Source organism: Euprymna scolopes, chromosome 28, assembly GCF_053919585.1.
Source record: "Euprymna scolopes isolate OS-2025 chromosome 28, ASM5391958v1, whole genome shotgun sequence".
Lineage (NCBI taxonomy): Eukaryota > Metazoa > Mollusca > Cephalopoda > Sepiida > Sepiolidae > Euprymna > Euprymna scolopes.
The window spans coordinates 48,674,519-48,697,821 of NC_136509.1; the positions used below are offsets into that span (position 1 = coordinate 48,674,519).

At 33.7% G+C, this 23,303-nt stretch overlaps 1 protein-coding gene across 2 annotated transcripts in view; it reads left to right on the forward strand.

Moving 5' to 3' along the window:
- Positions 1 to 23,303, forward strand: part of LOC145249599 (cadherin-like and PC-esterase domain-containing protein 1) — an 837,303-nt gene that overhangs the window by 22,641 nt on the left and 791,359 nt on the right. Inside the window, exon 1 of one of the 2 annotated variants that reach the window (XM_080111306.1) lies at positions 7,966 to 8,077. The exons of the other annotated variant lie outside the window; for it this stretch is intronic. The gene's annotated coding sequence lies outside the window, so the exon portion shown is untranslated. Of the gene's footprint in view, positions 1 to 7,965; positions 8,078 to 23,303 lie in introns of those variants that run through there. 2 annotated transcript variants of the gene reach the window in all.

The window sequence follows — 23,303 nt, forward strand, 5'->3', positions numbered from 1 at the left end:
CGGCTGAAAAACAGAACGTGTGTTGTTGTGAGATGTTTTTTCTTCAAAGTAGGTTAAATGGAATATAAAGAAAAGAAGCAATTCAGACGATAAGACAAACCTACCTCAACTCCCCCCCCCACACACGGGCCATAAAAAATGGAGTACGGACAAGATACAAAGAAGGACAAACTATGGCATTATCGAGAAATGTTCTCCTCAGAAATGACAACATGAACGTTGTTTTCAAATTGGCCAGAGATAAAGATGAAAACGAAAAATATCAAAACGAACGTCACAACAAACTCACAATATCGAACTACTTTGGATCTGGGAATGCACCTAAAGTGTTTCCGGTTCTGGGATTTGGAAGCTTTGTCTTAAAACCAGCAGAATCTCCATTTAGTGACGATTTCTCCCAGACCAACCTAGACTCGCAGTATTAGAACCGTGAAACTCCTTCGGACATATGTCCAGAAACGCACGAACACTCTCAAGTTCATTCTTATTACTTTCTACCGTGTTTTCCACGGATTTCCGCTATAAACTGAACATGTTACCTCAACGGTTTTACATCTAATAAACCCAGAAATGATCATCTATTTTTCCATGTTACCATGCTACTTATTTGGCACACATTTCTTTCAACTATCAAGATTTATCTTTTCCTGGGGGCATCAGAATAAAGACTGTCTATAAGACTCATATTACTCATCCATCATATCATTTTCGTATGATTTCTCTCCATGTTATGCATGTCCTCAACCATCACTGGCCATGTTTCACTTCCATACATAATAACACTACATACAAATGCTTAACAGCCCCTCTTCATTTGTTCATATTAGTATTATGTCAATTTTGATCCTCCAAAGACACGCCCATGAACATTTTTTCTTCATCTTACATCTACAGCAGTTATATGCAAAAACTTTGGAAGTTGTAAATATTTTATTATTATTATTATTATTATTATTATAATTATTATTATTATTATTATTATTATTACTACTACTACTACTACTGCTGCTGCTGCTGCTACTACTAGTGCGCACCCTTCGCTAAAAATGATGGCAAAAACCATGCTTCCCAGTGTTCGCACTAATATTTATAATGATATGAAACAAATTTCGAATCTGCGAAGTTAAAAAAAAAAGAAATCTATAGATATATATATATATATATATATATATATATATATAAAAGTGAAAATGTTTGTATGTTTGAATGCCTGTCTGTCTGTGTACACTTGTCTACCAAAGAACTCTGTCAATTGTAGGTCTACAGACTCGAGATTTAACATAAGGGGTATTGAAATTTGAGAAAATCTTTTTAATCGAGTTTCGGACAGAAATTTGGCTGTTAAGGGGTCAAAGTTCAAACTCCTCCGCCACTTTTGGGACCAAATACTTGAAATTTTAAATATGGACATGGATCTAACTTTATAATCTGATTTGAGCCCAAAACAATAAATGTTAAGGGGTCATAATTGGGCCAAATTAAAAAAAAAAATTACCTCTGCGGTCTTTACCAAATTACTTAGCCAACTTTTGGTAAAAACATTTGACATTTTTCATAAAGTGTATTCAAACATAGGGCAAGCTTTTTAATCGTTTTTTTTCCAAAGGGTCAAAGTTCAAAAGATTTAACCTTAACGGTCTCTAGCAAACTATTAAGCCAATTTTCGGTCTGCACATTTGAAAGTATGCATAAAGGTTATTCAGACATGCAGCAAGTTTTTAATCAGTTTGTGGGCAAAAAATTGACAGGCAAGAGGTCAAAGTTTATAGAGTTGACCTTTGTAGACTCTACCGAACTCCTCCGCAACTTTTGGGTCTAAACACTTGAAATTTTAGATGTAGGTTACTTGGGCATGGGTCAAACATTTTAATTTTATTTGAGCCCAAAACAATAAATGTTAAGGGGGTCAAAATTGGAGTCAACAAAAAAAAATTGACTTCTGCAGTCTCTACCAAAATTTCTCTATGGTAGTTAAGGAAGCCTATTATATAGAAAGGCATTACCGTACATAGTCACACTTTTTAATATATACATATGCACAGAAAGTTATGAACAGTACATAGGGTCCGAGCAAAACCGGGCGGAACTGCTAGTAAGAAATAAAAGAAACCTGGACGTTATATAAAGAAAAAAATAATAGAAAATTTATCACCGGAAAGTTATAAAAAGAAAGAAATAAACGAATTAAACATGAACGAAAACATTTCAATCCGGAAAGTTATGAAAAGAAAAAGAAAAGAATTCTATATATCTATAAAAGTGAAATTGTGTGTGGGGGGGGACATTTCTCTACCAAACTACTCCGCTAATTTTGGGTCTAAACACTTGAAATCTTAGATTTAGGTAACTTAGACATGAATGAAAATTTGTAATATATATACATATGCACATAAAGTTATGAGAAGTACGCAGGGGTCAAGCAAATAAAAGTAAGAAATAAAAGAGAAACGCCATACCTGATAGTAATAAAAAGACAAAAACAAAGAAATAAAAGCAAAAAACGAAAAAGTTCAAACCTGACAGTTATAAAAAGAAAAAAAAAACAAATAAAAACAAACAAAAAAGAAAATTTCATACCTAAAAGTTATAAAAAAAAAGAAATAAAAAACAACAACAAACAATTTAAACCGGAAAGTTATAAAAAGAAAAAAAAGAAATAAGAAATAAAGAAATAAAAAACAAATAAAATAAAAAACAAAAAAAGAAACATTAACACAAGAGAGTCATAAAAAAAAGAAAGAATAAGAAATAAAGGAAACGTTTTAAACCGAAAAGTCAAAAATAAAGAAAAGAAATAAGGAAAAGGTGAATATTTCAAACTGGAAATTATGGAAACAAACACCTTACGACCCCATTACCTCTCAAATCCTCTTTATTCTTAAATGTATCTTACAGCGTGTTTTACAGGAGCTTAACTACCGACATGAACTGTGCTTTGTTACAGCTTGTGCACAGAGCAAAATCTGGTTGAAAAATAAAATGTTGCTATGAATTTCTTGTTTTAATTTTAATCATTTGACTTGTCCGGAAGTTTTCCATTACAATAGACGAATTATTTAATATGAAATCTATTTTTATTTTATTTGCCTCGGACCCGCAGTTACTCAGAACATATGTGAATTAATATCAATTTTTACAAAACAACCTGTATTTTTACGATCAAACAAGATTTGCTCTCATTAGAGCTCATACCTCCACTGTTAGCACCATTTATCCCTGTTTAAGGCGGTCAATCACATCTTTAAAAACACACTTGGTCGTGTTGTCACTCCAATAGAAACTCTTACTGAGATCAAACCGCACGGTTATTTTGGTGGGAAAAGTATGATTTACTTTGAAGTGTAGGCACAGCGATTTGTTGGTTCCTGCTGATAGTCTAATTAGGCATTCGTTATTCTTGGCTTTTTATAGTTTAAAATATAATTATCCATTGACACGTGTTTCGTCGTCTACGACAAGCAGCTTAATCCCACCCCTACGCAGTAGAGGTTCCTAGGTGTAAGAAAGCCTTCTACTCCAATAGTTTCTTCTCAGAACTGCTAGACTTTGGAATTCCTACCCGAGATTCTGCTTTCCCAACTATGCTGATATCTACGTGAGATTCGAAATCGGGACCCCACGGAAAGAAGCCTAAACCTCTACCACTGGCCTATGGAAGATTCTGGAAATTTTCCCTTCAGCTACTAACACGGCAATTTGCTAATCATTATTAGGGCTGTGATAACAGAATATTCTTTTCGTTATTTTGACTCGAGTGTGCACCCGTTGATATATTATATCTTATATAGTGATGTGGTTTTCAATTGATTAACTGTGTCTATCTGTGTCGGATATATACTCAAGAGTCAAAACAATGAAAAAATATGCTGTTGTCATAGCACAAATCATTGTACAATTGCTGTGCGTATGTACTTCATTTTGTATCCTATTGTAAGGCTTACCCGGCTTTGCGTACTACATTTAAAGATAAAAACGACCACAAGACAATGGGCCCTGATGCCAACTTCTGGATTCTTACTAGAGCCCTGTTGGCCAGCGTCCTTATCACTATTTAAGAAGTGTTACACTCCAGGAGGGCGTGATAATGACGATGATGGTAGTGGTGATAGTGATGATAAAGAGGACTACATCTTTTTAAAAGTAAACTATTTGAGAAATTTATGCTTTTCTTTCTCGTCAAAAGTATTTGCTGTTTTCAGTTTTGTTAGTGTGACAGGACCAATGTAATGATCGCATATATTTTGCAAACATTTTCAGCAACCTTAAAATTTTTACTTCCCGGATAGTTGCTGGAAATATAAATGAGACAAACGCCCGCCGTGTGTTTGTTTCGCATCCTCAACCTCGCGCTCTTATACGGTGCCTTTAACTCTCGTTACCGTCTCTCCAACTCTCTATTCATTGACAGTAGAAGGTAATAAACATGGATAGAATAAAGAGAGTGAAATCATCGATATAAAAACAAAGAGGAAAATCAGAGGATTAAGTAACACTATCTAACCCGTAGTTGGCGAGCGAGGAAAAAAGAGACGGACATATAGTGATTAGAAACTTATGGGCTTACTTTTTTTATTTGTTTATCTTTAACTAGTTTTGTAAAACTCTTTTTCCTGAATCAAACAATTTAGCCCGAGCTCAATGAGTCTCATTTTCTTCGATATATATATATATATATATATATATATATATATATATATATATATATATATATATAAAAGAACAAATAATTAATAAAAAAAAATATTACAGCACTTTTCCACCACTCTATATCTGTGCCTAAATCAAAACGCGGATTCCATGAACAAAGCTTCTTTCTTAGAACTGCACGCCTGTGGAACTCTGTTCCGTCTGCCTGCTTCCCACCGGACTAGAACTTGGATGTCTTCAAGCCCAATGTTTACAAATTCCTAATGAACCGCCCCCTTAAGTAAACACTTCATCACATCTCCACACTAACGTAATGTACTTGCAATAACCCTTATCCCTGAGTGGCTTCCGGGCCTTGATAAGTGGTGATCACTGTGTAAAAAATAAAAAAAAATAAAAACATATTTAATTTTTAAAAAAGGAAACAGCAAATGAAGTGGATTGTCTTTAATCCGCGGAATTTCGAAAGAAATACTTTCCTTCTCATCAGAGGATATGAATTAACAAAATGCGGAATCGGATTTTGCTTGCAAAGTATTGAATGAAACTATAAGTAAGCCATAGAGCCTACTCGGTAAAAAAAATAGTGAAGCAAAAGGAATGAAGAAAAAAGAAAAATAATTTCACGTGTAGAATATCCAATAACGGAAAAATCCAAGAAAAGTTGGTTAAAGTTCCGTATATATATATATATATATATATATATATATATATATATATATATATATATATATATATATATATATAATCAACATGAAAGTTGAACTTTTGGTTTCTTTACGTCACAAACAAATCCAACAAAGCATTATAATAGATTTTTTGAAACTACATCTGAACTGAAACTAATGGTTTCATGCTTATTTGATGTTATTTTACGTAATAATTATGATGCTCTTATTATTTAAAAATCGAGCACTCTGTTGGATTTTTTCTACCAAACTAAACCAAAAATTGTGTAAAGATATACATATATATGGTGTTATTTTTTTTTAAGCATTTTTTGTAGAGGAGTCGAACTTTAAATTGACAACTATTTTTAATGGAAGATTTGGCAATTATCGTTTTTTTTATACTTTAACTTGGTTTGGCAATTCATTGTGTCGTTCTAGTAGGACGGAGCCACAGTTTACACAGCGATCAATTTACGAAGAGAAAAATTTGATGAACGAATAATTTCACGAAATGGACCGGTCATCTGGTCACCTCGTTCATGAGATTCAACTCCATCAGATAATTTAGGAGGGTATGTAAAGTCCCATGTTTATGCTGATAAATGAGACATAATAGACCACTTAGAAGTCAATATTCGACTCTTTTTACCGAAAAAAAATTATTTAATGCATACAGTTGTGAAAATTGGACCTCTAGATTACGCCATATTTACGCAAAATGGTATTTCAATCATAAAGTTGTATAACAATAGTTTTTGTAAGCTATTTTTATGTAAGTTCTTCGCCTCTCTCTCTCTCTCTCTCTCTCTCTCTTCCATTTTCTCTCCCTTTATATATATATATATATATATATATATATATATATATATATATATATAGTAATTAAACTACACGGAGTTTTCACGTTTCATCCCCTAGGAAAGTGTCAGGCTAAAATGCAAGGAATTCGTGTTACTAGGCGATTTTTATATAGATGTGGTGTTAAGTTTAACTTGATAACGAATCAAATTATTTATTATTCCCTCCTATGGGTTAATGCTTCCAGAGCTCCTTCAAACAACAGTTTCGTTTTATTTTACTTCATATCTCGGTGTCTCTGTCTCTCTCTTCATACACACGCGCGAGCGCGCACACGCACGCACACACACACACACACACACACGCACACACACACACACACATATATATATATGCCGCACTGATAAGCTGTGAAACAGCGAAACAGTACTGCATGTGGATGACTATAATGCTCCCTATCTTGGGTCGAGCATTTCAGGAAGTGATATACAAACTGCCATTAGCGTATAAAGTGACGCTCTTTGTGTAAACAAATCGAGCAGAGACATTTGGACGATGTCAAAACATCGTTAAATTCATGAGTCACTCAGCAGCAACCATATAGCGTTATGGTGAGAAGCCTTGACTGTCATTTGGTCGGTCAGGTTTCGATGCTGGCTTGAGGCAGTTCCCTGGTGAGCTGTGAAACAGTGAAACAGTACTGCACATGGACGACTATATATATATAGTCGTCCATGTGCAGTACTGTATATATATATATATATATATATATATATATATATATATATATATATATATATATATATATATATTAGAACACATTAGAGATGTAAAAATAGTCTGTAGCATGTTTATTTTAATACTTCTTTGTATTAACTTAATTTTTTAATTGTCTCGCTCTCCCCTTTCTCCAGCTACTTTAAATACAATAGAAAGTAAAAGAACAGAAAATCAGAAAGAAAAAGCCGTCTAATTGACTACTTGACTTAGTTTCAGTGTTGTGTTTAAAACAACTATAAAAAAAAATATAAAAATTAATGTTTGATCTCCATCTTCCGTTTTCATCTGACACTAATTTGCCTCTTCATCAGTTTAAGCGAATGAACATAATAACATCTGCCTCACATTAAATTAAATGATGCAAAGTTTGTAAATTAATATGCTGTAGCATTTGACTCTTAGCGCGATACACATCTTGAATTACGACTTGGATTTATGAAATAGTTTAATTGAATACGGCTTGATATTTTAATGCAAAATATCAAAGAAAAACATCTGCTATTATAGGTTTATTATGAAATAAACATTAAATATAAACATTTTTCTTCATTTAAAAATAAAAAAGAAGAAAAACTCTAATAAAAATTAATTTGCTATCTGTTGTTTGATTAAAAAATATTTAATTATGAAAAACATCTTACAATTGATTTTCTTTCTTGATTTGAATCTTAAAATTTCTAAGATTTGAGCAAAAAATGTCCGAATACTTATTCAAAAATATTGTTTTTATTTTCAATTAATTTTTCATTTAATTAGGTTCGTACTGACAGAAATAATATATTTTTAATTGAAAAGAAATTGGCTAGCGTTGCTGCGAAAAAAAAAAAAATCACAGAAACTTTCGTTAGACATCTTCCAGTGTTTTCCGGAAACCGCCTGGACGATTCCGACAATAGCACGGTCCTCATACTACAGAAGTACCAAAACTTCTTATTAATATAGGACCTCTTTTGTAAAACAAACACAAAACAAAACCAGCTGCATGCATAAGCAGCATCGGCTGTAGCAGTAGTGCATACTTTGTCGCTTCGTCTTGGCAACTGCAGCTGCAGTTTCAGCAGTTGCAACTGATTTGTCTTGGCAGCTGCAGATTCAGCGGTCGCAACGGAGAGAGAAAAAAGCGGGAAACCACATCGAGCGTGTCTTCCTTCACAGGTTTGTTTACATCAGCTGCGCGTGAAGTGAGTCCAACTTTTTTTTATTATTTTAATCTTTTACTATCTCTAATTCCCTTACCAAATCTGTCCTTTGTTTCTTTCTATTTTCATCGTGAACATGTATGACACTTTATATGTGAGTAATTTAATTTTTTTTTTTCATGTTTTTTTTAATTTTTGAGATGAGGATTTATTATTTGTATTGTTTGGATTCTCCGGACTACTGTTCTCATCTTGAGTGTTATTTCCAAAACGGTTCGGTTGATGTAACTTCCGACCTTCTTCAGTCATACTTGTCAAACTCGGGAATATTTCTCTCGAACTTGAGAATCTGCGCGGAATTTCAAACGAAACCCTTTATTTAATCCATAGGGGTAGCATGCTCCCATTCGATAAGCGATGGCTTAGTAGAAATCCTAAGTAATTCACAGTTATACTTTGAGTGTTGCTCGCACTTCTACCTCCAGAAGAATGTAAGTTATAACAGAATTTTTATCCACTACGTCACAGGTCCTTGAGGGTTCTTATTTTTAAATCTCTAGATTCCTCTTGATTAAACCATTTATTCTTCAGTCTCTGAGCCGTCTTAGGAAAACATTCACAACAAAACTCGTCTACCTACAACCACTGTAAAGATTTTTTTTTTTTTTTTTGCTTTTATTCATACATTGAGTTATACAGAGTTCCCATGAGCAGAAATCCTTTTCAAGAATTGCCCGTTTGTGGAACACAATGCCTCAGGTCTGATTCCAAGTCGACTACAACATGATCATTTTCAAGTCAAAGTTCAATCAGTTTTGTCGAGTCTTCTTCAAAATTTATACAGATTCGATCCATTTTCTGCAATCCCCACGGTATAAGTCTCACCATATATCTTTTCACAAAGCATTAGTCGTTGCCCTCGAGTGGCATTTGGGCTTTGGTAAGCTGTGACGCGTTACGTTTGTTTTTCTGTTTTTGCGGGTTGAAAAATAAATTACTTGTTACATTTCTGGATTTACTAGAAAAAAAAACCACCTGATCTTCTTAAGGGATATTTTGTCGAACTCGAGAATCTTTCTGTTGAACTCGAGAATTTCCACAGAATTTCGAACGGAACCCTTGCACAAGGACGCGTGGCGCAGTTGATAGAGTACTTGGTAAGATTAAGTTGTAAAAGTTGCCATTCTTGAGGTTGAAGCTTCAATCCTAAGTGCGAGCGACACTTAAAAGTACACTTGTGAATTACTGACAGAACAAGAGCATGGTACCCTCGTAAATTAAACGAGAAAAGTCTGTTCGATTAATAGAGCCCTCGGAAAAATTCAAATTGTAATTAAATCAAATATTAGCTCCAGGTAGGAGCTCATTAATGTCTTCAAATTGACTGAAGTAAAACGTAAAAAGACGAATACCCAATAGAGTAGCAAATTCTTGGAACATATTACGCGGAATTTCATACGCAGTTACTTTATGTGTCTGGCAGTATTCTTAGATATTTTATGTATTGGAATATTTTCGATAAGTATCGATAATCGAAATAATCCTAATTCAAGCCATTATATGCAGAAAATAATTTTAGAAAATCAACAGTAGGTTTTCTATAGTGCCATGCAGACTACAATGTATTATAAACTAAGTCACAACGAGAGGCACGTGAGTTTCCTCCCGGTGCACCGCGATGGGTCCCCAACTAAAGCAAGCAATCATTCAGTTTAACTGAAAAATCATTCAATTTAATTGAAAAATGGCTGATCTCGATAACAATAACAAATATGGGATTGTGAAACATTCGTTAATCATCATTAACTCCCGGTCAACAGTCGCTTAATTTGAAAACTTTCTTATCAATCTGTCGAGTTAGCTAAATGGTAGCGAACGCTGCTGGAAATATTGAAATAAGTAATGTATATATATATATATATATATATATATATATATATATATATATATATATATATATATATATATATATATATATATATATATATATATATATATATATATATATATATATATATATATATATATATATATAACTTATTTCCAGCAGCGTTCGCTACTATTTGAGCTAACTCGACAGACTGATAAGAAAGTTTTCAAATTAAGCAACTTTTATCTGTACTTAGTTTACGCATGCGCAACTTAATAGAAATGAGCATTTTGCATTTCAAGTTGCCGACTTCTGTATGCTTTATTCATCCATCCAAACAAAAGTTTTGCTCGTTATAAACCATCTTTGGTGTATGATTACTATTTCTGTTAATTTCAGTGTTATGTGATCAATAATTTAAGAGTTTATCGGGTAAATATTTACACAGAGACACACACATGCATCTACTGTTTTATTTATATAGACGAAATAACCTTTGGAAATAAGTTATACACTATTCATGACTATGTAATCCGAAGGACTACATACATAGAAAGGGGATCTGTTAAAACTTGGTATAGCGATAATGAGCAAAAGAGATAAAGAAATATTTTAATTGTCGAAGGCATTGTCCATAATGAAACCAACTTAAAAAGAGGTGAGAGGGAAAGGCTACGTAACTAAATACCTTGTATATGTCATGAAAAGAAACTGGAATCTTAGGAAAATCTCCATCATCCCAATCATCATAGGAGCACGCGGGCTCATGAAAATGATTTAAAAAACTAACTGGAGATGTGGACCAAGTGCAAGTGAGTCGCAAATATTTGCGCTTAAAGGGATGGGTAGAATTCTGAGAGACTTTGAAATAGTGTGTCAATATTTGGCATTTTGTAGAGTACCCCATATCGAGCAAAAACAAACAGATAAGACATTCGCGGTATTTAGTTCTCTCCGATTACAAGAACTTAGACACCAGGGTCAGAAAGTAGGATTGAGAAACTAACGCCTCCGAGGAGGGGCATGCTGATCTGCAGAAAGTGCCTGGGCGGACAGTCGGAATTCCCCAGTCAGAGCGCATCAGGCGATTAGCAATAAAATAACCTCTTCTCAAAGAGAGAAGGCAAGGCCTGGGAGGGTGGACCTCCTAGAATTGCACAGAAGTAGCATCACACTGCAATCAACAGGAGCCAGATCGTCACAGGAATGGTCTAATCTCTTGGTTTTGGGGGCTGAGATTAGCATAAATGACCACCAATAATCCGATTAGATTTATAAACCCTATAGCCGCTTCGATAGTTTGCAGGATATTGATTAGTTAAAGCAGTCGTCCCTATCAGTTATATAACTTACACTACAAAATGAACGCTCTTCAAAAATTGAACATACGTTTCTTTCCAATTTGTTTTAACGATTTTAAAATATGTTTATATTATTTTGAATATCTGAACTACTGATATTTATTTTCACAACGTTTCCATCGATGTGACCTCCTAACATTTTCAAGTGCATCCTTATGAACGTGGGTGGAATTTATTGTGTCCATGGGGTTGATTGTTCTCGTTCTGTCAGCCATAATGGGATAGAAATATTATTCTTTTATGTTAATTTTAGTTATAATCGTGTGTAAAATCATTTGTATGGACCTTTGTTATGATAAGGTGCAACTAACTAAGTGTTATAGTATCCGTTTGGTGCACAGTTACGGAATAATAGAGATTAATGGAGACTAGTCACCAAAATGCCATATCTACTCTAGAAGTTTGGCATAAAGCACTCATTCTAATCCAACGGGCTATAATTTTTTCCTGTTTTTAACTCGCCCAAAAGTTTAGTATATATATATATATATATATATATATATATATATATATATATATATATATATATATATATATTCTGCTTCAGATTTAGTTTAATTGGAAAGAATAAAAAGACATGTATTACATTAGAACCCCGGGATACGGCATTAATCCGTTTCGGGGTTGGGATCATAAGATGAAATTGCTGTATGGCAGGGCCTAACCAAAATTTTATTTAGTACATATTAAAAAAAAGTAACAAATTAAATACAGTATGTAATACACATGTATATAATCAAATAACATAATTAATAACACCGTAAGGCGGGGCAAATACCGTAACCAGGGGCCGGAAAAACGTCGTAATCCGCATATTAAACTTGAAAAAACCGTGTCCTAGGGACATCGTATCCCGGGGTTCAACTGTATTTGGTGTTTTAAAACTATTGTTCTAATTTTACATGTTATTGTCATAACGTTTCGACCGATGTAAAATCCGACCTTCTTTAGTTGCATCTTTTTTTTTTGTTCGATCTAGAAAATCTGTACAAAATTTTGAACGGAAATCTTTATTTACTCAACAATGGTTCCTGCTTTTCTTTCCCTCACGGCCAGGTAAAAGTTTGAAGTAATTTGTAATTGTATTCTTACATATAAATTATCAATCTTCATCTCATTAAATTCTGAAAAATAATAACCTTCTTCCTTAATGAAAAGTTTTGTTTTGTTTAATATGCAAAACATGTTGACGAGAGTGAAAGCGTACCAAATTCCAATTTTACAGTACTGTTTTCACTATCAATGTTGGCAACCTTCACATGATCTCCACTATAAGTATCCAATTCAGAAAAGCGCACACTATGTTTATAAATATGGGATAGTCATTAAATATCGAGTTACGCGAGACAGATTTTATAAAATATTTTAAAAAGTGTAACATAAAAAGTTATAAACTTTTACATTTGAGAATTTAGGTCGAGAATTTCATTATAACATGTTTCATATAAATTATGCGTTTTCTATGCTTTACAAATTATCAAGTGTTAACTATTCTGGACTTTTACCATCGTTTCTATTCATCGATTATGTGTTTAATACCCTTTGAAAAGACTAAAAAAGAAACGTAACTAAGTTATGCGAAACTAAAAGTCATGCGAAATGAATGCGGTCTAATTGATAAATTAAATTAAACAAGGCTTTATTTCGAGAATTAACGATTGCGAAAAAAAAAATTACAATTGAAGAATATAGAGGTCAAAACGTTGCAATAATGTTAGTAACCAGTTCGAAACTTGTATAAAATACAAGAAAAGTTCCAAAAGTAATGCGTCCTATTTTTTATCCTGCACGAATGGATCAGAGGGGATTTTTAAATTACATTATATTATAACTCAGCTTATGCATTCATGACCTAAAAGTTTAAGCTATCTTTTGGAGATATTGACAGCGTGAGACTCTAAGCAAGAAACCCAAGTCATTGACGTTCGTCAGAAGCAGAGATGCGCCATTGAATTCCTGGTAAAAGTGTATTGAGAATGCTGATGGTTATGCAGAAAAATAAATTCTAGAACACAAAAGGTCGCTCGTTTTAATAATACGACTTCCTTTTGATAGATCTTCAACTTCTTTAGTAAGAAAAAATAGGAGGCTTTACTTTTGGAACAACCCGCGTATGAATCAATATAGGTCATATCAAAAATCTACCTGTGATTTATCTTTCTGTCTTTAACGAGATAAACAAGATAATACACTGTTATCCTCGGATGTACCTTTATGGTGTATCAAATAATATTTGGGGGTCTTCGGACATCCACATAGTGTTTTTTTTTCTATTTTATGTAAAGAAAAACAATACAACTAATCGAAGGGAAAAATTTTTCTAGAAAGCTGAAGATTTATAAATACTATTCAACCCAAACCTTGATTTCAATGAATTTCTGATAAAATAGATTAAAAATAATAAAAAAAAACTAAAAATAATGAATTTGTTCGACTGTTCAGAATAATGAAAAATAAAAACATGTTTTCAACCGTTGTGATAATAAATAAAATTATTTGTTTTAATTCTTTTCCTACTAAGATGTCCCCACTTAACAAGCCGCAAAAGTTATTCGAGGATAAAAGTTAAACGGATGTCAGTTGAACGGCAAGAAAATACTGTGATGATTGTAAATAATGGTGGTGATTGAGCATAATTTGATTATTTAAAAGAGCGTCTCGACAAGAATTTGTTTACATTAGACATAAAAACGACGATGTTATAGTCAGCTGTGAAGCAACCTCCCGGTATTGTGTTCCACAGACTGCCAGTTCTAGAAAAAAAACTTTGCTCATAAAATATTCGTTTTGTTTAAAATCGAGAGTGATTTCTGCTAGACGAGTTTTTATCGTGAATGTTTTACAGAGGAGAACCATAGCTGGAAGCTCAGCCGAGCACTTGCCATGATAATAACGATGGAGTAGAGAAAAAAGTTATCTTCTGTGAGAAAGTGATAGTAAGGGAAGGGAGAAGGGCATCGCTCACTTAATTTCGAACCCAGTTTCTGTCAAGGGAGAAAAGGGTGACCCATCGAAATTAATTTTTTGTGGGGAGGGAAATTAATTTTTTGTGGGGAGGGAAATTAATTTTTTGTGGGGAGGGAAATCATTTTTTTTGTGGGGAGGGAAATTAATTTTTTGTGGGGAGGGAAATTATATTTTTGTGGGGAGGGAAATTAATTTTAACTGTTAGGCATTTATTTTGTCGATATAACTTAATACGTATTGGTTAAGAAATGATTTAGACTATTATTTCTATCTTGATTACTTTCTTAATACAAGCGATAACTAAGTATAATAGTAATATATCCCTTATATTCAGTCATAGTTGACAGAATGAGAATAACCAACCCACTGTATTAAATAAAGTGTCATGTTCAAACTCTGGAATCTGTAAAGAATTTCGGACGAAACCTTTTAATTAATCCCCGGAGATGGCATGCTTTCGTTCCGTAAGCCATGATTAGGTAGAAGTCTTAATTATGTTTAAGATATATAAAAGATGCATTGACATGGTTATATAATTTAACCTCCCGTTTGTTTTTTTTTAATTTGTTATTCATGCGTGTTTCTTTTTTTAGCAATCTGTGAAATCACTTACAATTCTTTTCACTGCGAAAAGCATTCCATTGTCCACCAAAACATTAAATCAAATCGCCTTTCTGTTTTTTTTTTCTGTTTGTTTTCTCTTACTTTACGTATAACACTTGAAAATACTTTGTTTATAGAGCGCTATCATGTGTAAAACCGGAGTTTACACGGAGGTTTACGAAGCGTTAAAACAACCCTTATCATTCAAGAAGCGTATAATGCAATCATTAATAACTTATTAGATAGTTTCGACGAGACTATAGTTTATCATGTTAATAAAAACATGAGCATACATTGATCACAATGCTAGGGAAATGAGTTATTTATAGGAATTGAGTTTTGTACTGACCATTGGGATTTGCCCAAGTGATTAAGGCGATATTCGAAACAGGTGGTCTTGTTTTGTTTGAGGCGCAAATTCGGATTTTTTTATGAGTCTTGGTTTACTTTTATAATGATTATGTTTATTGCTAATCTTATGCACTAATAGAATCGTTTATGTAAGGGTATTCCAAAAAAACTTAGTCAGCGATATATATATGATGATTGCAACGTCTTGTCAAACGAGGGCCACTCCCTCAGACATGTAAAGTCCATGAGCCCAAAAATGACTTCCATCGCCACAGGACCATTTTAATAGACAAATGCCTGAGGGAGTATCTATGCACAGATGATATTACAGAATCTTAGCTTTGTACGACGGCTAAGTCTCTCTCGGTTAAAAATGTTGAGATCCAGCAACAAGCAAGAGCAAGATAGCCAGCAATAAGTTAAACTGCAGAACAGCTTAATGCGAGTATTGGTCTGCCGCTTTATGTTTTTTAAATCAGAGATTTGCTTCTCTTAGAAAGGTTGCCTTCACCACGGCTTACGGGACTCCTCTCCACCCCAACACACACATACAAACACACAAACACACACGGTGGTAGTTTGCCGTTGATCCCGAAAAGGATTATATATATATATATATATATATATATATATATATATATATATATATATATATATATATAGAGAGAGAGAGAGAGAGAGGGGGGAGTGAGTGAGAAATAAAAAAAGGGAGAGAGATAGAAAATTAAAAAAGGGGCAAACCAAGTTATGTGTTCATCACCGTTTCGTCTTTATTTCGAGACTTCCTCTGGATGAATAAAATTAAGAAAACAAAGCACCAGTACAAATATTTGAAAATATATTTTTGATGTAATGAAATGTATAACTCTGTTCTATTTCAGAAACGGAAAAAGTTGTTGGATATGCAAAAAGGGGGGGGGGGATAGAGCTGTAAAGAAGAGTAAAAGTTTTTTTAATTTTTTTATTTTATTCTCATCATATATATATATATATATATATATATATATATATATATATATATATATTTGGGATGTTTTTTTCAAAGCTTTGACTTCGCTAGCGGTTGTAGGCTTTTTACGGTCTTGTCCTTTTTTTGTTTTTGAAAGACTTTGTTTCTTTGTAACTTTTAACTGTTGTTTGAATTCCCTTCCTTGAACATTCCATCTGCATGCCAATTTCTTTCTAACGATATCCTTCACCAAATAAAGCAACAATTTGTGCCCTTTTAATCTCTGAAAGCTGCTTCTTTGAAGGTATTTTAAATTAAATATACGATTATAGCACTGGCAGGAATTAAATATTACCACTTGGGTACCATCAGCTAGAATCGAAACCAAAAACATACAACTCCCATCCTCACCCCTTAGCCTCTGGGCAACGCCCATATATACGTATATATATATATATATATATATATATATATATATATATATATATATATATATATATATATATATATATATATATATGAGAGAGAGAGATAGATAGATAGATAGATAGATAGATAGATATAGATATATACACACACATATTTCACCTGTTATCTCTTTTTTAAAAAGATGGAGTCGTCCGATCGTCGAAGGCAATAATTAAGCAAGTAAGGAAGAAAGTACGGCTGGACGGTCGAAGAGTTTTATAAATCTTTAGATAACACCGTCAATATATGCAACAGAGAGATGAAAATTTCCGGTCATGAATGTATAAGTTCAATCATCATAACAATTGCAATTCCCTCTGATCCATTTGGGGCGAATAAAAAAGAAGCATTATTTTTTGGAACACCCCCTCGTAGCTATTAACTTTATTATAGTCACTACTGTTATCCCCCTCTATCCTACGACCAAATCAGCCTGTCTGGGTAAGTTTAACTTAAAGCATACATAAGCAGAATTGCTGCGCTCACATTACCTCTTATGACGCTTCGCAGGTGTATCCCCCAAATTCATAATGATCGGTTAATTAGTTTCGTAGTGAATCCTGTAAATATAAATATATAAACATATAGACATACTTAACTTTATATAAATTAAAAGTGGAAGAAGTATGAAAGGTCACCTCTTTACGTGGCGCGATTTTATTTTTAAAGTTGCGACTTAATATTGAGACTGCCGCACTTCAATTAGTCGCTGTTATATATTTTTAATACATGTTTTGAATAAAAGCGATGTAATCTATTACCCATGGATATTTGATATCTTCCTGTTTAAAGTCAGAACTATAGTTTTACTTCTTTATCTAATACCCAAGCTATACTATTGTTGTATATTGGGTGGTTTATATTGGAGGAGATGATATATTAAAACGTGTCATGTGTTATCTAGTGGATGTAAGATATTGTTCTTTTTACAGACAGATAATAAACGTATAAATCGGATGTATGTTGTTAGCCAGGGGACATGATATTGACGTGTAAACTAAGTCATGTTGTATCAGACTTATTACACGGGATATTTTTACAGTTATTTGTGAAACCATTAAAACAACTCTTTATATTTTTATAATATAAATTTATTACAGTTGTCTCAAATGGTTTTCACAGGATCTGCAGTTTCTACATTTTCTGTTCATACAGCCGCTCCTAGCTGTCTGTCCACCCCTGTCTAGACGTCTGTCCGCTCTGGTGGTCAATCCTCAACTCTCTGAATCTCTCCAAAACTAACTACATCACGTGTTCTCTTACGTCACCTAATTACGTGTTTCATACCAATCTAACCCACAACTAGTTATTTGTTTATTCAAAACCCCAAAATAATGTTTACATATATTTTCTATTTTCACATTCCTTTTGCGATTCACACTCGTCAATCATTTCTCCCGCAATTTAATTGTTTATTCTTCTAATCATAATAACTGATCCAGCGACCATCCGTCGCTCAAATCAATTAACAAGAATACAATAACAATAATAATAATGTTTTGACCCTCGAACCCGCTTGCCACAGTTAACAGATACTACGCTATGATCACAGCCTAAAGGGTCATAACATTACACGATTACTTCTATATCTGGTACCGGAAGTGCACTATAACTATCTTTTAATGTTCAATTCAAATTACTATACGATTTCAGACTTATGTATTATCTTTAAAAGTTCAACTAAGACGGTTGTTAATACTAATGTTTTTTTTTAACTTAGCGTTTCCATAATAATTTAATTTTGCATATGTTAATAAAGCGCATAGTTCCATATTCCTTGGAAGTAATATTGTTCTAGGACACGGTGTAGACGTAGTTCCTAAAGAAGAATTTTAGCTAGAACTACATATTGAAAGTCAACAGTTGACTGGATAGTCTTACCACGTGTTGTAAGATAGTTTTTGAGTTTGAAATTAAATTTACTTCCAACTTGAAGTTTAGCTTAGTCATAAGCCTTTTAAGGGCAAGATGTTTATACTTATCGTCTTCACGTCTTGTACATTTGCCCTAGTTGAAACGGATAACTTTATCGTTGTGAAAATTCATTTCTTTGATCTTCTTTGAATTGTTTTCACTTCAAAACTCTAAAATAAGGTTTCTGGAAAAAATGGCTGGACTATTGTATCACGCCCAAAAGTATATGATTGTTTATGAACCATTCTCTATATAAAAGTAAATTACGTTCTAGGACGGAGTACTGATATCACATTTTGGGAGGTGCATTTACAGAGTATAAAATCGACTTTGTCATCTAGTCTTGATAAGTAGACACTTTTTTTAGTATCGCACGAACTGAGGATTGAACCTTCAACCTCTAGAAGACTGTAATTTAGAACTGATTATTAAACAGTACCTATATTCGTTACGCTACGGGTCCTTGTGAGAAATACTAGTATGAGAATAGGTATCCTTTGGAATAGGGGTCTGTTTGAAATTTTGTACAAAATCATGAGCTCGACAGAAAGATTTTTGAATTTGACAAGATCTTGAATAAAATAATATTTGAATAAGATCGGCCGAAACGTTGTGACAGTAACATTCCAGATTTAAAAAAAAAAATGGAACTTGGCGTAATTTGACTTAAAGTGCTTTTTTTACATTATTAATTAAAGTCAGTTAAATTTTAACGTTTTCGCATCCTCTGACGATAGCTCAAAAAGATAACATCTATGATTGCAGCGCTAAATGTTTTGATTACGATTCTAGTTGATGGCACCCAACTTATTTTTTTTAACTTTTGAAATCACTAACATACATTGGAAACAATTCAATAATAAATAGTGCATTGGCTCTATAATAATAAATACGTAATCTGCATAAAGTAAATATCATATGTAAGTGTATTTTTACGACTGGGTAATGCCGTCGGCCTGATAGTTTAATCTAAAAATCTAATAAGGATACAATTAAGATGTTTATCTGATTATTGACCGATTACATATAAAGACTTTCGTTCGATATTCCATAACGATTCTCGAGATCGACAGAAAGATTCCCGAGTACGAAAGAAAGATTCCCGAACTTAACAGAAAGATTCCCAAATTTGACAGAAAGATTCCTGTGTTTGAAAAAAGACTCCCAGGTTAAAAAGAAAGACTCCCGAGTTTTCGAGAAAATTCCCAAGTTTAAAAGATTCCCAAGTTTGACAAAAAGATTCCCGGGTTGAAAGAAAGATTACCGGGTTTAAAAGAAAGATTCCCGAGTTTGAGAGAAAAATTCGCAAGTTTGACAGAAACATTCCCGGGTTTGACAGAAAGATTCCTGGAGTTGAAAGAAAGATACCCGAGTTTGACAGAAAAATTCCTAAGTTTTAGAGAAAGATTCCAAAGTTTGACAGAAAGATTCCCGAGTTTGACAGAAAGATCTCCGAGTTTAACAGAAAGTAAGATTCCCAATTTTGAGACAAAGATTCCCAAGTTTGACAGAAAGTCCTGGATTTGACAGAAAGACTCCCAAGGTTGACAGAAATATTCCCGGGTTTGATAGAAAGATACCCAAATTTGACAGAAAGATTCCCGGATTGAAAGAAAGATTCCCGAGTTTAAGAGAAAAAATCCCGACTTCGACAGAAAGATTCCCAAGTTTGACAGAAAGATTCTCAAGTTTTACAGAAAGATTCCCGGGTTTGACAGAAAGTTCCCGAGTTTCACAGAAAGAAAGATTCCCAAGTTTGGCCCAAAGATTCTCAAGTTTGACAGAAATATTCCCGGGTTTGACAGAAAGATTCGCAAGTTTAACATAAAAATTCCCAAGTTGGACATAGAGATTCCCAAGATTGGCAGAAAGATTCCAAACTTTGACAGAAAGATCCCCGAGTTTTACAGAAAGAAAGATTCCCAAGTTGAACAGAAAGATTTCCAAGTTTAACAGAAAGATTCCCAAGTTCGACAAGATGCACCTGAAAAAGGTCACATCGATGGAAACAACATGTGAGAAACACTCAATAACAGCAGTCCGAATAATCCAAATAATCCAAATAATACAAAATACTAATCCTAATCGAAAAGATTCCGAAATATAATAAACATTTTTTTCATAACTTTGTCGTAAACACGAAACATTTTTTTCTTGTTTAATGCGAAAGATTTTTGCGATATGTCTATTTATTGCTGCTAGGTTTGTGTGTATTAACGGTGGCCATAAGTTTTTTTTTATTTTATTTATTTTTTATTTCAATTTCTAAAGCCAGGGCCCTTTTAAACTTTCATTTGTATTTTGTTCCATGTTTACATAGGCAGGTAACACTTCCCCCGCCATTTCTCTCGGACCTATTTTAATAGAAAACCCTGACAGAAATTCAATAGGAACGTGTAAACATTCATTCGTCACACTTACGTAACTTTGTCAGCCATTGGAGGGTGAAATTACATTGAATAAAATTTCTTCCCTTGTATATTTACGTTGGTTAAGCTTTGGTGAAAAAATAAATAAAAAACCAAAAAAATATGACCCACGAGAGAAAAAAAACCAAAAAAAAAGCAGTGAAATACATGCCCTCCATGAATGAATAATTTTATTAAGATAAGTAAGGACGAGACCCGATTGAACTCTGCGCTAGACCGACTCTGCACCCGGAGGTTTCGGGACATGTATGCAGTGGGTACGTGGCGATGCCAGTAAAGGCGAGAGCAACGCTTCAATAATAGAATTCATAAATAAATTCATTATACGATGGAATCACGTTGACGCTCTTAAGTTTACCGAAGGTGAGCAACGTTAAGCTAAACTAGTATCAGAACTCCAATCTCTCGTCCCCCTTCGCCAATCTTTCACGAAAAACACCCGTCTAGATGAATCCACTGTGAAAAATTTCCCCCACTCTATATCTGTGCCTAAATCAAAACGCGGATTCCATGAACAAAGATTCTTTCTTAGAACTGCACGCCTGTGGAACTCTGTTCCGTCTGCCTGCTTCCCACTGGACTACAACCTGGATGTCTTCAAGTCCAACGTTAACAAATTCCTAATGAACCGCCCCCTTAAGTAAACACTTCATCAAATCTCCACACTAAAGTAATGTACTTGCAATAACCCTTATCCTTGAGTGGCTTCCGGGCCTTGATAAGTGGTGATCACTGTGTAAAAAAAAAAAAAAAAAAGATGGGTGTCATTCGGAAATTCCAGGTGCTGTGTTTAGTAAGACGTCGATATTTCTGGAAACTCCTGCATTCAACCTAGCCTCTAACAGTTTTGACCTTACATATCACTGCAGTTTTATTTAATAATATTTGAGTTTGAGAATATACCCTGATCATTATTTACTCTTAATCCTTAATCGATATTCTAGGAGGTGACGTCACACGGAATTTATAACAGGATCAACCGCGTGCACGAAATGAAATAAAAACGTGTCACATTTCCGAATGAAATAATTCTTACAATGTTTGGAACATGCGACTTTTACAGCAAAGTAATGAAAACTTCGAGACGTAATATTTTTTAACAATATAATCCGATTAATATCGTATCGATCCGTTCCATTTTCTAGTATTGGATTTTATTTTTGTTATTTATGTATTCTTATTCCCCTTTCTGTTTCATTTGACTTCAATCGAAGTTCTCAGAAATCAAGAGAATCCTTTCCTAGGGTTTGCACTTGATCTCCATACGAGATGCATAGATATTCGGATATTCCATTAAAGTTTTTTTTTTTTACGTTAGTAAATAAGTTAAGAACATTAATTCTTCAATTGTCCATTTAAATATGCTTTAGTACCTCATTTTAGTGATCATTTCATTTTACTGGATTCCACTGCAAAAATTCATCTATTCTGGTCGAGTAACTAGTTTCGCCCTGATACTACGGGCAACATCACTCGGATAATGTGCACCATTCCTCGTATCGTATAGACAAATGTGGGTTGGCCATACCGAGAAATATTATTTGGATTTCGAATATGATGTCAGTTTTAATATTTGGTCAGGGTTTATTTATAGCGGGAATTATTCTCATGCCAGTTTATCTTGACGAACCCCTATCCACATAAAGCTTAGATACTCGAGAATAGTGTCTAGTGGGCATTAAAGTTCTTATTCTTTTTAAAAAATTTTCTTTTTTTGAAGATTGTAATGTTGGGTACGAGGCAGACAAACCAGCTGCCAACATTGCACTGCTTTTTATTTTAAATTAGCCGAGAGTTCTTTTTAGTATCCTCATTATTCCCTTAAGTGCAATTGTTTGGATTTCTTTTGCACTTGATTCACCAGGAATATTTGTTAGGTAGGACTTCAGGTTCTTTTTCATAAGCCCTATCGCACCTATAATAACTGATATGATTGATATCTCCCTAAGAATCAAGTTTCTTTTCATATCATACATGAGGCCTTGATATTTGGTCTGTTTCTCCCTTTCAGCTCTGTTCAAACCTCCATCATTAGGGACACTGACTTCAACTAAGATTGCCACTCTCTCTGACTTATTCCATATAACTATGTCAGGTTTGATAGCGGCATTTTCAAGGTAGGTGGCTGTAGGGATTACATGATCGTAACGTATCTTACATGGTCGTAATGTAATCTTATTCTTTTGTTTTAATTTTCTTATCACTGTGTTTTTCCTGAAAATGGGGCATTCTACCGGATGCCAAACATTCTCCTGTTAGTTTAGTTACCCCAAGTGAGAGATCTTTTTTAGATTCTAACCGTCCCTTTAAGTCCTATTGCTTGTATTTCTTTTGCACTTGGTTCACCGGGTATATT